The sequence below is a fragment of the Pecten maximus genome, chromosome 7, assembly GCF_902652985.1.
Source record: "Pecten maximus chromosome 7, xPecMax1.1, whole genome shotgun sequence".
Lineage (NCBI taxonomy): Eukaryota > Metazoa > Mollusca > Bivalvia > Pectinida > Pectinidae > Pecten > Pecten maximus.
In genome coordinates, this window is record NC_047021.1 from 38361 (window position 1) to 52647 (window position 14287).

A 14287-nucleotide genomic window follows, 5' to 3' on the forward strand; every position below is an offset into this window, starting at 1 on the left:
CGGGGCCCAATAGGGGAAATTGAGGCAATTCCTTTAAATCGCTACTAGTCATAAAGTTATGAATGAATTTGAACCCAATTTGGTCAGAAACATCCTTTGGGGATGGGGAATAGATTTTGCATAAATGGTGACTCTGACCCACAAGAGGCCAAAGGGGCGGGGCCTAATGGGGAAATAGAGGTAATTCCTTCACATCGCTACTTGTCATAAAGTTATGAATGGATTTGAACCCAATTTAGTAAAAAACATCCTTTGGGGAAGGGGAACAGATTTTGCATAAATGGTGACTCTGACCCCTAAGGGGCCAAAGGGGCGGGGCCTAATGGGGAAATAGAGGTAATTCCTTCAAATCGCTACTAGTCATAAAGGTATGAATGGATTTGAACCCAATTTGGTCAGAAACATTCTTATGTGAAGGGGAACAGATTTTGCATAAATGGTTACTCTGACCCCAAAGGACCAAAGGGGCGGGGCCTAATGGGGAAACAGAGGTAATATCTTTAAATCGCTACTAGTTATAAAGTTATGAATGGATTTTAACCAAATTTGGTCAAAAACATCAATGGGGGAAGGGGAACAGATGTTGCATAAATGGTGACTCTGACCCCAAAGGGGCCAAAGAGGCGGGGCCCCATATGGGAAATAGAGGTAATTCATTTAAATCGCTGCTAGTCATAAATTTATGAATGGATTTGAACCCAATTTAGTAAGAAACATTCTTTGGGGCAGGGGAACAGATTTTGCATAAATGGTTACTCTGACCCCCAAGGGGCCAAAGGGGCGGCGCCTAATGGGGAAATAGAGGTAATTCCTTAAAATCGCTACTAGTCATAAAGTTATAAATGCATGTTGTAAACAGAGAGTCTGGACTTCATTATTTCTTTAAAGCAGTTGGGATCCCCACGCTATAACCATAAATAGCATTGTTTGAGGTTAACAAACAAAAGGAATTGAACATGAACATTATTTTGACATTTGGTCAAATCCAACCAGGTGAGCGATACAGGCCCCATGGGCCTCTTGTTTGTTAATAGTTTAATATGTTCCTAATGTTTGATTAGACTGTGATTGGCCATGGTGATTCCATTTGATTATACCCTGGGATATCAACCAAGGGTTGAAAACACCCTAAAATCCTAGATCAAGTTGAATTGGAATCTCCTTGTTATAGGCCGGATCTTTTGCCGATTTAGAGTGCTACCTCACTGAAGCATACTGCCGAAGACACCCAGCAGCACACCCCACCCGGTCACATTATACTGACAACGGGCGAACCAGTCGTCCCACTCCTAATTTGCTGAGCCCTAAGCAGGAGAAGCAACTTCCATGTTTAAAGACTCTGGTATGTATCGACCAGGGGACAGAACCCAAAGCCTTCCTCACAGGGGCGAACGCTCAACTACAGGCCAAAAGTGAGGCAGTGTCAAGGGAGACATTAGGAAGAAGAAAGTTAGCAAGAAAGTGAAAAGATAAGATTCCAAATGTAGTCGCCTCTTACGATCATGCAATGGGGGCTGCAGGCACAATTCTTACGCCGTACCTGCAGGTCAAAGTTCCTGTTGAAGAGACGAGAATACTATACAAGATGATCAATATATAAACCAATAAAAATAAAAATGTGAATAAATGAAAAAGAAAAGTAAAAAAAAAACGTAATTACTGAAAGCTCGTCGTCCGTGTGTTTTCACCTCGTTGTCCTTGTCGCGTTCTGTTGAATTATCTTCCAACCCCGTCGTGCCGTCCTTGTCGAGTTCCTCGTATGGTGCAAACGTCATCTGCCTTTCTGTAGTTGTATCTCACGTTCTGTATCATACCTCTGACATACCGCAACCTGATCTGGGGCCCCCGCCTTGAAAGGAATCTGTCGTCTGTCTTAACTGGCCGTGATCATTCCGGATACTCTCGGTGCTTCAGATTGATGATCATGAAGTTGATAACTTGAGTCCGCAGTAGAAGCCCTGTGGCCCATGTGGGATGCTAGGGCCTCCCGTGATGTAGGAAACAGGCTACGGACCTCCGTTACAGCCAGTTTCCTTATCTTTGTCGCAGCGATATTCTCAGACTTCGGCACGGCTATACTCCATAGGCGATTGATACATTTAGAGAGAGTATGGGTATCAATTGGGTGCGCCGGATATACTGGCATTGGCCACACCAGGAAAACTTGAGAGTCATCCGCCAATAGATGAAGTGATATATCGGGGATATATCGGGTATGGTAGATCGTGCCTCGATGTATATCAGCAACTGTTAGTACAGGTTCGATGGTAAGTAGAGCACCGCAACGCACCTGTATCCGGTCTTGTGGTTTTTACAGCAGTCCTCACTGATTTTATCGCCATATTGCTTATGGCCCCCAACCGCTGAGCGATGTGGAAGAGAATCACCAAGATGAGATAACTTCGAATTAGGGCATGCTCTTGCTTCTTGACCTCGTCTTTACAATCTATGAATAGCTTCTCTGCATCATCGGCGGCCTCGCTTGCTGTGAATCTCTGAATGTCGTCGATGGAAATGTCCTCCTCTACATCAAGGATTCGGCGTTCAATTGTTCTTTCTTTTTTTGGTTGTGGCATTGTACCATCTGTCAACTGAAAGTCGCATATTCGCTGCCTCTGACCGGTTCATGTTCTTTATTTGCAGGTACGTTAAGAATTCTTTGAAAGTGCTGAGGTAGCTTCTTACAGTATGTCCTGCAGGTAGGGCGTAAGAATTGTACCTGCTGCTCCCCTTGCATGATCGTAAGAGGCGACTAAATTTGGGATCTTATCTTTTCTCTTCTTCATGAACAACTTCTTCCTAATGTCTCCCTTGACAATGCCTCACTTTTGGCCTTTAGTTGAGCGTTCGCCCCTGTGAGGAAGGCTTTGAGTTTTGTCCCCTGGCCGAGCCATACCAGAGTCTTTAACAAGAGGCCCATGGGGCCTGTATCGCTCACCTGGTTGGATTTGACCAAATATCAAAATAATGTGCATGTTTAATTTGTCAATACAAAAATGTACTCTCTGAAAGACCATATGGATTATTTTTACACCATAATGGTGTTTAAAGAAACTAAGTCCCTTAGGGTGGGGAAAACCCTTTGGCCTATTTTTACATAAGAATTGTGTTTATCTCTTAATGCCTAGCGATACTATACATAGTCATGGAATTGAGGGTCACAGTAACCATGTATGCAAAATCTGTTCCCCCATCACCACGGATGTTTCTGACCAAATTGGGTTCAAATCCATTTGAAACTCAAATCTCTATTTCCCCTATTTGGCCTCTCCCTTCAGGCCCCTTGGGGGTCAGAGTCAATATCTATATAAACTCTCTTTCCCCCTCCTTCCCCTAAGGATATTCTAGACAAAATTTGGTTCAAATCCATTTATAGCTTTATGAAAAATAGCGATTTAAAGGATAAACCTCTATTTCCCTATTTGGCCCAGCCATCAGACCCCTCAATATTTATACAAACTCTTTCCCCCCTTCCTCTCTGGATGTTCCTGACCACATTTAGTTAAAATCCATTCGTAACTTAATAATTTATAGTGATTTAAAGGATTAACCCATATTTTCCCTATCAGACCCCACTCCCCAGTCCCCTGGGGATTCAGAGTAAAAAAATATACCAATTCCTGACCATATTTGGTTAAAATCCATTCATAACTTTATAACTAGTAGCGATTTAAAGATATTACCTCTGTTTCCCCATTAGGCCCCGCCCCTTTGGTCCTTTGGGGTCAGAGTAACCATTTATGCAAAATCTGTTCCCCTTCCCCAAAGGATGTTTTTTACTAAATTGGGTTCAAATCCATTCATACCTTTATGACTAGTAGCGATTTGAATGAATTACCTCTATTTCCCCATTAGGCCCCGCCCCTTTGGCCCCTTAGGGGTCAGAGTCACCATTTATGCAAAATCTGTTCCCCTTCCCCAAAGGATGTTTTTTACTAAATTGGGTTCAAATCCATTCATAACTTTATGACAAGTAGCGATGTGAAGGAATTATCTCTATTTCCCCATTAGGCCCCGCCCCTTTGTCCTCTTGTGGGTCAGAGTCACCATTTATATCACGATCCGAGTCGTCGTGAACACTTCTGAGGTCATCATCTTCCTCCTGGCCCTCATGAGCTATCGCTTCACCCTCTGTGCTAATACTTTCTATGCCCTTAATACTATGCTGCTCCTCCTCCTGGCCTTCATGAATTATCGCTTCACCCTCTGTGCTAATATTTTCTACGCCCTTACTGCTAATTTGCTTTTCCTCCTGGCCCATATAAATTATCGCTTCATCCTCTGTGCTAATACTTTCCACGATCTTGTTGCTACTCTGCTCTTCCTCCTTGCCCTCATACCCCTGCAGGTAGGGACGTAAGTATCGTACCTGCTGCCCCCATTGCATGATCGTAAGAGGCGACTAAACTTGGGATCTTATCTTTTCTCTTCTTTCTTGATAACTTACTTCTTCCTAATGTCTCCCTTGACAATGCCTCACTTTTGGCCTTTAGTTGAGCGTTCGCCGCATTGAGGAAGGTTTTGGGTTCTGTCCCTTAGCCGAGACATACCAGAGTCTTTAAAAATGGAAGTTGCTACTCCTGCTTAGCGCTCAGCATATTTGGAGTGGGACGACTGGTTGGCCCGTTGTCAGTACAATGTGACCGGGTGGGGTGTGCTGCTGGGTGTCTTCGGCAGTATGCTTCAGTGAGATAGCACTTTAAATCGGCAAAAGTTCCGGCCTATCACAAGGAGACTTCAACACGAACATACCGCAGCCTCCCAAAACACACATACGCACTCACCACACTCATACATGTCGCACGCACGGGGGGCCGTCCTTAAATGACCTTAGATGTTAATAGGACGTTAAACAAAATAAACCAAACCAAACCAAACCCTTGTTGCTACTCTGCTCTTCCTCCTTGCACTCATACCCCTGCAGGTAGGGCGTAAGAATTGTATATGCTGCCCCCATTGCATGATCGTAAATAGAGACTAAATTTGGGATCTTACCTTTTCTATTCTTTCTAAATAACTTTCTTCCTAATGTCTCCCTTGACAATGCCTCACTTTTGGCCTTTAATTGAGCGTTTGGCCCTGTGAGGAAGGCTTTGACTTCTGTCCCCATGCCGAGAAATATCAGAGTCTTTAAAAATGGTAGTTGCTACTCCTGCTTAGCGCTCAGCATGTTGGGAGTGGGACGACTGGTTTGCCCGTTGTCAGTATAATGTGACCGGGTGGGGTGTGCTGCTGGATGTCTTCGGCAGTATGCTTCAGTGAGGTAGCACTATAAATCGGCAAAAGTTCCGGCCTATCACAAGGAGACTTAACACCAACATACTGCAGCCTCCCAAAACACCCATACGCACTCAACACACGCTTGCATGTCGCACGCAAAGGGAGGCCGTCTTTGAATGATCATGGGTGTTAATAGGACGTTAAACAAAATAAACCAAACAAAATCCTTGCCCACATGGATAATCGCTTCACCCTCTATGCTAATATTTACTTCCAATGCCCTTGTTGTTATTATGCTTTTCCTCCTGGCCCTGATGAATTATCGCTTCATCCTCTGTGCTAATATCTTCCATGCCCGTGTTGCTATGCTGCTCGTCCTCCTGGCCCTTATGAATTATAGCTTTACCCTCTGTGCTAATATTTCCCATGCCCTTGTTGCTATTATGCTCTTCATCCTGGCCCACATGAATTATCGCTTCACCCTCTGTGCTAATACTCTCAAGGTCATTGTTGCTATTCCGCGTTTCCTCCTGGCCCTAATGAACTATCTCTTTACTATTCAGTGAGCCTTGTGAAGGTTTCTTTTTGACGGTTTTAGACGTCTTCTTTCTTCGTGTAAGGGGAAATATGAAGTAAACTGATTATTGTCTTCCTGTTTCAATCAGCTTAGGCGACATTTATGATGGTTACAAATGATATAATAGTTTGAAAGATCAAGAGTAACTTAGAAAGAAGAGAAAAACTAAGATAACTGTTTTTAGTCGCCTTTTACGGTCATGCAATTGGGGCGGCAGGTTTAATTTTTGCTCAATACCTTAAAGTCTGCTGGAAGGAAGGAACGTCGAATAGTTATAAATACGTTACATAATGCTGACTTATTTGAAACATTTGCAACATAATCTAATCCCAATCACTAACCACGTGTTCAGATTAGTCAGGGTTAGGATCAAATCATTACACAACTCATCGATGTCTGCAAGATATGATCAGTTCATCACTACAACTTTTCTATGGCATCAGTTTTGATTATGAACATCAATGAATCAAAATAACGACTACATTTGAAATTTTACAAACATAGTCGGCTCTGTTTACCTGAAAACGACGATCTTTCTTTTCTCTCGCAGTTTGATTCCACGCTTTGTTTAACTTCCTGTCGCGTGCGTTCCACAAAATAACAGGATTAAGTTGCATTGTTACATTTCACTGTACATTTGCAACATATCAAACCCTGAATCAGGGCTAGCTTAAGTTGTATTGGTATATTGAAATGTAATATTGCAAGCTATGGTTAGGGTTAGATCAAGTTGCATTGGTATATTTTACTGTACTATTGCAACATACTCTAACCCTGTCACAGGGTTAGGGTTAGCGTTATGTAGCAAAATACTTGTCGTACAAATGCAACTTTTAAAATAATGTACTATTGCAACATATCCTAACCCTGTCTCAGGGTTAGATTAAGTTGCATTGGGTATGTTAACTGGACTATTGCAACTGATTCTAATCCTGTCTCAGGGTTAGAATAGGTTGCAATCGAAACCGTACGGTCTTTTTGAAACATAAAACATCCGGGTATGCTGGGGTTAGGCTTTCGCTAACCCTTACCCGTAATCCCTTTGCAACAAAAGCTATTTTGATGTCAATTCTTGTTAACATTAGCATTTAACCCCTTATTCCTGTTTATTCTTGTTAATATTAGCATTTAATCCCTTATTCCTGTTTATTCTTGTTAATATTAGCATTTAATCCCTTATTCCTGTTTATTCTTGTTAATATTAGCATTTAACCCTTATTCCTGTTTATTCTTGTTAATATTAGCATTTAATCCCTTATTCCTGTTTATTCTTGTTAATATTAGCATTTAATCCCTTATTCCTGTTTATTCTTGTTAATATTAGCATTTAAACCCTTATTCCTGTTTATTCTTGTTAATATTAGCATTTAACCCCTTATTCCTGTTTATACTTGTTAATATTAGCATTTAACCCTTATTCCTGTTTATTCTTGTTAATATTAGCATTTAAACCCTTATTCCTGTTTATTCTTGTTAATATTAGCATTTAAACCCTTATTCCTGTTTATTCTTGTTAATATTAGCATTTAACCCTTATTCCTGTTTATTCTTGTTAATATTAGCATTTAACCCTTATTCCTGTTTATTCTTGTTAGGTCACCTGAGACGAAGTCTCAGTTGACCTATTGCAATCGCCTTTTGTCCGGCGTCGTGCGTCGTAAACAATTTACATTTTCAACTTCTTCTCAAAAACCGCTGAACTATATTCAATGAAATGTTATAGGAAGCTTCCATGGCTGAGGGCGAACCAAAATTGTGAATTATATGGTCCCCAACCCCCAGGGGCCTGCGGGGCGGGGCCATAAAGGGTCAAATTGACTAAAACTTCAAAAATCTTCTTCTCTACTCTCAGATATGGTAGAAACAAATACTCTTCATAGATGGAAGGGTCTTAAGGTGCTTTACCAAAATTGTGAATTTCATGACCCTGGGGTCTCATGTTTGCCCCTGGGAAGGGGGTAAACTTTACTATAGTTTATATAGGGAAATCACATTTTTGACTATTATTTGTTGGATTTGTATTGAAATTCATTCAAAATTGTATCAAATTATCAGCATGGGATGACACTTTGGTGGTATGTACATGTTGGCCCTATTTGACCCCCAGGGGCTGGTGGGCAGGGCCAAAAAGGGTCAAATTTACAAAAATTTTAAAAATCTTCTCTACTCTTAGATATGGTAGAATCAAATACTCTTCATAGATGGAAGGGTCTTAAGGTGCTTTACCAAAATTGTGACTTTCATGACCCTGGGGTCTCACGTTTGCCCCTTGGGTGGGGGTAAACTTTACTATAGTTTATATAGGGAAATCACATTTTTGACTATTATTTGTTGGATTTGTATTGGAATTCATTCTAACTTGTATCAAATTATCAGCATGGCATGACACTTTGATGGTATGTACATGTTGGCCCTAGTTGACCCCCAGTGGCCTGCGGGGCGGGGCCAAAAAGGGTAAAATTTACAAACATTTCAAAAATCTTCTTCTCTACTCTTAGATATGGTTGAATCAAATACTCTTCATAGATGGAAGGGTCTTAAGGTGTTTTACCAAAATTGTTAATTTCATGACCCTGGGGTCTCACGTTTGCCCCTGGGGAGGGGATAAACTTTACTATAGTTTATATAGGGAAATCACATTTTTGACTATTGTTTGTTGGATTTGTATTGGAATTCATTCTAACTTGTATCAAATTATCAGCATAGGATGACACTTTGATGGTATGTACATGTTGGCCCTAGTTGACCCCCAGGGGCTGGTGGGCGGGGCCAAAAAGGGTCAAATTGACAAAAATTTCAAAAATCTTCTTCTCTACTCTTAGATATGGTAGAATCAGATACTCTACATAGATGAAAGGGTCTTAAGGTGCTTTACCATAATTGTGAATTTCCTAGCCCTGGGGTCTCGCGTTTGCCCCATGGGAGGGGATAAACTTTACTATAGTTATAGGGAAATCACATTTTTGACTATCATTTGTTTTATTTGTTTTGAAATTCATTCTTTCATTCAAATTTACTGAAATATTTCAAAAATCAGGTGACCGTTAAGGCCCATGGGCCTCTTGTTAATATTAGCATTTAAACCCTTATTCCTGTTTATTCTTAATATTAGCATGTAACCCCTTATTCCTGTTTATTCTTGTTAATATTAGCATTTAAACCCTTATTCCTGTTTATTCTTGTTAATATTAGCATTTAACCCCTTATTCCTGTTTATTCTTGTTAATATTAGCATTTAACCCTTATTCCTGTTTATTCTTGTTAATATTAGCATTTAAACCCTTATTCCTGTTTATTCTTGTTAATATTAGCATTTAACCCTTATTCCTGTTTATTCTTGTTAATATTAGCATTTAACCCTTATTCCTGTTTATTCTTGTTAATATTAGCATTTAACCCTTATTCCTGTTTATTCTTGTTAGGTCACCTGAGACGAAGTCTCAGTTGACCTATTGCAATCGCCTTTTGTCCGGCGTCGTGCGTCGTAAACAATTTACATTTTCAACTTCTTCTCAAAAACCGCTGAACTAAATTCAATGAAATGTTATAGGAAGCTTCCATGGCTGAGGGCGAACCAAAATTGTGAATTATATGGTCCCCAACCCCCAGGGGCCTGCGGGGCGGGGCCATAAAGGGTCAAATTGACTAAAACTTCAAAAATCTTCTTCTCTACTCTCAGATATGGTAGAAACAAATACTCTTCATAGATGGAAGGGTCTTAAGGTGCTTTACCAAAATTGTGAATTTCATGACCCTGGGGTCTCATGTTTGCCCCTGGGAAGGGGGTAAACTTTACTATAGTTTATATAGGGAAATCACATTTTTGACTATTATTTGTTGGATTTGTATTGAAATTCATTCAAAATTGTATCAAATTATCAGCATGGGATGACACTTTGGTGGTATGTACATGTTGGCCCTATTTGACCCCCAGGGGCTGGTGGGCAGGGCCAAAAAGGGTCAAATTTACAAAAATTTTAAAAATCTTCTCTACTCTTAGATATGGTAGAATCAAATACTCTTCATAGATGGAAGGGTCTTAAGGTGCTTTACCAAAATTGTGACTTTCATGACCCTGGGGTCTCACGTTTGTCCCTTGGGTGGGGGTAAACTTTACTATAGTTTATATAGGGAAATCACATTTTTGACTATTATTTGTTGGATTTGTATTGGAATTCATTCTAACTTGTATCAAATTATCAGCATGGCATGACACTTTGATGGTATGTACATGTTGGCCCTAGTTGACCCCCAGTGGCCTGCGGGGCGGGGCCAAAAAGGGTAAAATTTACAAACATTTCAAAAATCTTCTTCTCTACTCTTAGATATGGTTGAATCAAATACTCTTCATAGATGGAAGGGTCTTAAGGTGCTTTACCAAAATTGTGAATTTCATGACCCTGGGGTCTCACGTTTGCCCCTGGGGAGGGGATAAACTTTACTATAGTTTATATAGGGAAATCACATTTTTGACTATTGTTTGTTGGATTTGTATTGGAATTCATTCTAACTTGTATCAAATTATCAGCATGGGATGACACTTTGATGGTATGTACATGTTGGCCCTAGTTGACCCGCAGGGGCTGGTGGGCGGGGCCAAAAAGGGTCAAATTGACAAAAATTTCAAAAATCTTCTTCTCTACTCTTAGATATGGTAGAATCAGATACTCTACATAGATGAAAGGGTCTTAAGGTGCTTTACCATAATTGTGAATTTCCTAGCCCTGGGGTCTCGCGTTTGCCCCATGGGAGGGGATAAACTTTACTATAGTTATAGGGAAATCACATTTTTGACTATCATTTGTTTTATTTGTTTTGAAATTCATTCTTTCATTCAAATTTACTAAAATATTTCAAAAATCAGGTGACCGTTAAGGCCCATGGGCCTCTTGTTAATATTAGCATTTAAACCCTTATTCCTGTTTATTCTTAATATTAGCATGTAACCCCTTATTCCTGTTTATTCTTGTTAATATTAGCATTTAAACCCTTATTCCTGTTTATTCTTGTTAATATTAGCATTTAACCCCTTATTCCTGTTTATTCTTGTTAACATTAGCATTTAAACCCTTATTCCTGTTTATTCTTAATATTAGCATTTAAACCCTTATTCCTGTTTATTCTTGTTAATATTAGCATTTAAACCCTTATTCCTGTTTATTCTTAATATTAGCATTTAACCCCTTATTCCTGTTTATTCTTGTTAATATTAGCATTTAACCCCTTATTCCTGTTTATTCTTGTTAATATTAGCATTTAACCCTTATTCCTGTTTATTCTTGTTAATATTAGCATTTAAACCCTTATTCCTGTTTATTCTTGTTAATATTAGCATTTAACCCTTATTCCTGTTTATTCTTGTTAATATTAGCATTTAAACCCTTATTCCTGTTTATTCTTGTTAATATTAGCATTTAACCCCTTATTCCTGTTTATTCTTGTTAATATTAGCATTTAACTCTGATTGCTGTTTATTTTTGTTAATATTAGCATTTAAACCCTTATTCCTGTTTCTTCTTGTTAATATTAGCATTTAAACCCTTATTCCTGTTTATTCTTGTTAATATTAGCATTTAACCCCTTATTCCTGTTTATTCTTGTTAACATTAGCATTTAAACCCTTATTCCTGTTTATTCTTAATATTAGCATTTAAACCCTTATTCCTGTTTATTCTTGTTAATATTAGCATTTAACCCCTTATTCCTGTTTATTCTTAATATTAGCATTTAACCCCTTATTCCTGTTTATTCTTGTTAATATTAGCATTTAAACCCTTATTCCTGTTTATTCTTGTTAATATTAGCATTTAATCCCTTATTCCTGTTTATTCTTGTTCATATTAGCATTTAAACCCTTATTCCTGTTTATTCTTGTTCATATTAGCATTTAACCCTTATTCCTGTTTATTCTTGTTCATATTAGCATTTAACCCTTATTCCTGTTTATTCTTGTTCATATTAGCATTTAACCCTTATTCCTGTTTATTCTTGTTAATATTAGCATTTAACCCCTTATTCCTGTTTATTCTTGTTAATATTAGCATTTAAACCCTTATTCCTGTAAAGAAAAAACAAACAAACGGATTGAGATCAATTATAGCACAGCACATCACTTTATAAGGACCACGGAACCAAATGATTTGCCATAGACGGTAATGTTAACGTTTATCACTGTACTGCTTAAATGCAGTTTTCAACACTGGTCCAGTATCAATAATTTTGAAGTACGTCATCTCGGAAACCTCTAAATGGAATTATAAAAAAAATTTACCAATCTGAACTTTTTTTTATATGGGGGCCGCCATCTTGTATTGAAATCAGCACCAAAAATTCATCTAAATTAACAACAAAATACACACTTACTTAACTCCCCCTGACAAAAACAGGCTAGCAAAAAATAACTGTTTTTCTATATATTTTACCTCTATATGTATTGCCCAACCCACATATTAAAACTTTGGAAACTTCTCTCACCTTAATATCCAATCAGTAGGCCCCGATGTATTCACCTTCCTATTAAATCTTCTGCCCAAACGGGGAAAACCCACATTCCATTTTTGATTTGGTTCTGTGGTCCCTATACTCAGTTTATGTAGCTTTTGAATGTAAACACGCCATATGCCAATATCTTGACTACTTCCTGTCGGTTATATCCACGAAATAAATTCCAGGGTTAGGGTTACACTATGTTGCAAACAAATCAGAATGAATATGCATACAACGTAACTAACCCCGAATCTAACCCTAACCCTAACCCTAACCCTAACCCTAACCCTAACCCTAACCCTAACCCTAACCCTAACCCTAACTCTAACCCTAACCCTAACCCTAACCCTAACCCTAACCCTAGAGTTGAAACAAAGGATTTCGTTAATGGGAATAAATTATCTAACAACCTTAGAAACGACAACTCTCTAGCTCAAAGGATACAAAAGTAGTGAAGAATATTCGGAGGCAAAAGAAATGTCGAAATTTTGTAGTTTTTGTATTACCTGAAATAACATTTTTCGAAAGATATCGATTTGTATATTTGTACACTTGTTTATCGTCTAATTACCCGCATTTGATGAAAAAATGGCAAAAAATTATTCATAAATGCGTCCACAACAGTCGTCCAAAGGTGCTGTTTTGGGGCAAAAAAAACCTTTTTGTCTTAAATGTTTTTCAAACTCTAGATACATATTTTTGATCAGATAACAATAATAAAACAATTTAAATAGGTTCCTTTGATACATTTGCACTGGAAAATCTAACCCCGACACCAATTCGTCACCAAATTTCGCTATTTCGTGGCAAAATAGCAAGAAATCTAGCCGGTGCGTGTCATCGCCAACAGTTTTAAAAAATTGTTTGACATTCAATCAACAACCACCAAATAATTCAGGCAGAAATATCAACTCCTTTTGCTTCAAAAACTAGAATGAAACACGCCAATTTGACCATTTTTGAATTCGTTACATAATTGCGTTTTCGATTAATTTCCGTTTTATAATCGTACTAAGAAAACAGAACAAACAGAACTATTAGAAAACAAATAATGAGATTTACACATTTATTTTGCCAATTTCAAGTTAACTACACCCAACCGCAATAGGTTTAAACGAAAATGCAATTGTGTAACGAATTCAATACGTTACATAATTGCATGACCGCGGTTAGCAAGTTACTCCCCCTGATACCACGTGATATGACGTCAACCGCGGTTAGGGTTGCAATTAGGTAACGAATTCTTGAAATTTTGTAACGAATTCACAAAAATGTTTCCAATGATTATTGCATTGCGTAATTTCTTAATTTTTAGTAAATTTCTACATTTTCGGGAATTATTTCGTTTTCGTGCATCTACAAAGACCTATGAAAGTTAGATAAGATACTTTTTTGCAGGATAAAAACGTGTTTTACGTTAATCCACCTATTGAAATAAAGCATCTTTCACCGATTTTGTGTTTCATTTTCCTTTCTTTGTTTTGCCGTTTACAATTATGAATAAAACATACGTTTAACGAGATAATTAATGCATCTCAAATATAAAATAGTGTCTCATTGATGTAATCAAATGTTTTCTAGTGCGCAACACTTGTTTAGTGTTTGCAGACTGAGTCAGTGTGTTACATCAATCTGAATGATTGTTTTATACTGTTTTTGCATATGGTATCTGCACGTTATTCTTATGTATTTTAGTCATTATTGGTAGCAGACAGTTCTCTATTAGATACCGACACACTGTCTTATCACATATCACAGCTGTAATTCGTTTTTTTAGAGTGTTATATGAGGTTTACGTCTCTTTTCCGTCATCATTTATGATGTTTTGCGATGTAGGTTACATTTTTTGACATGTCAGGCAATAGTTCATGTAGCACTGACGAATCAGTGGCATTCGAGGAGAGAATAACCAAAATTTCGAATTCGTTACATAATTGCACATTGTCAGGGTTTGGATAAAAAAAGGGTATTTTTCATGATTAAAATTACCTTTCCTGTTAAATA